The sequence below is a fragment of the Alligator sinensis genome, unplaced genomic scaffold (assembly GCF_000455745.1).
Source record: "Alligator sinensis unplaced genomic scaffold, ASM45574v1 scaffold434_1, whole genome shotgun sequence".
Classification (NCBI taxonomy): domain Eukaryota; kingdom Metazoa; phylum Chordata; order Crocodylia; family Alligatoridae; genus Alligator; species Alligator sinensis.
The window spans coordinates 1270028-1272923 of NW_005841994.1; positions in this window are offsets into that span (position 1 = coordinate 1270028).

Consider the following 2896-nt stretch of genomic DNA (forward strand, 5'->3'; position numbering starts at 1 on the left):
ATAAGGTCAGTTAGCACAGGCACTCCATTATTCAGGCTGTCAAAAGCATGAGCCCCCTACTTAATATATTCTTTTGAGTATACAATGCACTTTTTAAAATGAATTATTTAATCTAAAAATGGCCTTCGTCTTAAGTTTAAATTTAAAAAAATGTCTAGGCACCACGGAGTTCAAATCTCTCTGGGTTACTGCTTTTTCAACAATCTTCCTCTTGTTATGTAATATGCCTGTGTCTGGATTGTATTTCCAGCAACTGATTAGCTTGTATTTTTCCAGACTGAGTGTTTATTTGTTAATTCTTGCTCACTCTTCTTGTTTTTCTGATAAGTGTGAACACGCATGAATATCATGGTGGTACATGTACTAACAGGAATTTCTGCCATTGAAAATATTAGAGACTGAATGTTGCCATTTTGGCATTCTAAGAAGCAAACATGTATAGTATTAATGCAAATATTTAGCTTGTGCAATTCATAACAAATATTTTTCCTAAAAGTTTGTCATGGTTTCCAAATTATTATGCTACCCCATTCCCCCACTGCCAAATTTTCGAACCCTTGGGCAAGATCTGACCCATGGGCTGGAGGCTGAGCACTCCTGTTTCAACCAGCTTGAAACAGCAGCACATCTGTATCATTTCCAATATTATCCCTCCAGGATTCTGATTTTACTAATCAGGTCTTGAGGTTCAGAATTGGTATATGACTTGCCTTGGTAAATGTATAACTGCCCTTCATAGTAATTAAGGAACTTACTGACTTGCTTGCAGTATGTTATTATTTATGTTTTTCCTCACAGTGCTTGCCATCTTCTTCTTTAAGATAGCAACCTCAATCATGACCCTACCATTATATAGACAATGACCTCAATCATTACACTCCACATTTTTAGTTAGTGGAGTAAATTTTTATATTGACAGTATTCCTCCTTAAACTTGATTTTTTAAAAGGTGAATAGAGGGCTGGTGGCAATAAATTTGAAAAATTATGATTTTGAGAGTTTGAGCTGACTTCTGGAAAAATCATGACAATTGGGGCTTGATTTATCAAATCAGCTTCCTCATTGTAAAGCATATTTGTATAACGGCACATGCAAAGGCCAGTGAGTTGTCAAAGTGTCCTTTCTTACATACAGATGTCAGAACTGTAAATGGCTCTGTGATAATTGTGAATAACTTTATCTTCCATAAAATATTAGTCACATAATATGGATACTCTTACAAAGATCACCCTGATTGCTGGAAGTTATATAAACCTAATGACATGATGTGATTACACCAGTCTTGGCATGGGTGATTGGTGCCTCCCGCGTCTAGGGGGGAACCCACAGATGTTGGCGGCGGGGGTGGAGCTGGCGAGCTCCCGCAGGTGCCATTGGCGGTGTCAGTGGTGGGGGCGGAGCTGGCAAGCTCCCATAGGCACCACTGGCAGCAGCAGCCCTGTCGGGGGGGTGGGGGGCATGTGCCCCCCCTGCCTCTCCCCTATGCGCTGCCTATGATTCTTCGTGTAAATTAAAAGGCCACTGTGACCTTGTATTGTATATTTGGTCTGAGTACCTTTTAAGGAAAAAATAAAACCAGACAGAACTAAGGGCAAGTGATGTTTGAAGAAAAGTGAACAGGAAGCAAGTTAAATGGAAATAAATGGTTGGTATATGTGCATCAGGAAGGGAAAGGTTGTAGCAGCTGGTTAAATATAAAGTTAGTAAGAGCTGACTATAGGCATTACGTTCAGTACTTTTTTTTTTTTCTAGCAAAGTACACAAACTTTTCACCTTTTAGAGACATCCATTTAAATATGACCTGTATGCTAGGTTTAAAGAAAAAATGAGTTTGTCTTTGTCAAACAAGTCTACATGAGAAAATAGTTACTTCATTCATCACTGTTGGTAGTCCCTGCTAAAAAAGCGCTATGAAAGGAATTTTGTATGCTGAATGCCCTGGTAGAAAGAAACTTATATAGCATCTGACTGCTCTTCCCTTGACTTTAACTGCTATTAACTCCTACTTCTCTATTTTAAAAAAGATTGAATAGTGTGGCTAAAGAGAAATAACTAGGCCCACAGCGGTTCATGAGCATTGTAGAAAACTGCCTTATTGAATATTACATCAAAAATGTAGGAGAACCCAAAATATCTTCATTCTTGAGAATGTATAAAGGGGAGATAAGAAGAATGTACTGTATTTACCTGAATATAAGATTACTTTGAATTTAAGATGACCCCCTCCAATAATTAGATTCTATAAATGGAAAATGACAAATTTGTTATAATTTCCCATGTATAGAATAAAATTATTGGAAGGTTGTCTTAAATTTGTTCCTAACCACAAGGCGTGTATGGGGGGGAGTGGCAAGCAGCCTGACCCCATGCCTTGCAACCACTCCTGTTTGCATCCCTGCTGCCTGTCCCCCTTGCATCCCACCACTTACCTCCCAGTGCCTACACTCCTGCTTCCCCCAGCCTCCTTTCCCCACCATCCTGATCCCCAACCCATACTGCCTTCCAATCCCAATGCATGCTGCTGGCTGATTCCCCATGTGTAGGGTTACCATGTGTCCGGGTTTTCCCAGACATGTCTTCTTTTTGGGTCCTGTGATCTCCATCCAGGTGTTTTTTTTAAAATATGAACAAATGTCCAGGATTTTGGTCTGCTTAGCATCGAAGTTTTTCCTGGCACTTCCCAGCTTGCTGTAGCAAGGAGCTGCTTGAAGGGGGGGGAGGGTGGGTGATTGGAGGCAGGGGGAGCCACGTGCGTGCACACATCCAGGCGGTCAGCATGCAGCCAAGAAGGGTGGTAGGAGCAGCCCCGACAGCTGGATGCAGGTAAGTCTATGCAGAGGGGGGGTTGGGGTTGAGGGCCAGGGTTTGGGGACTATCTGGGGTGTCTGTGTGGGGG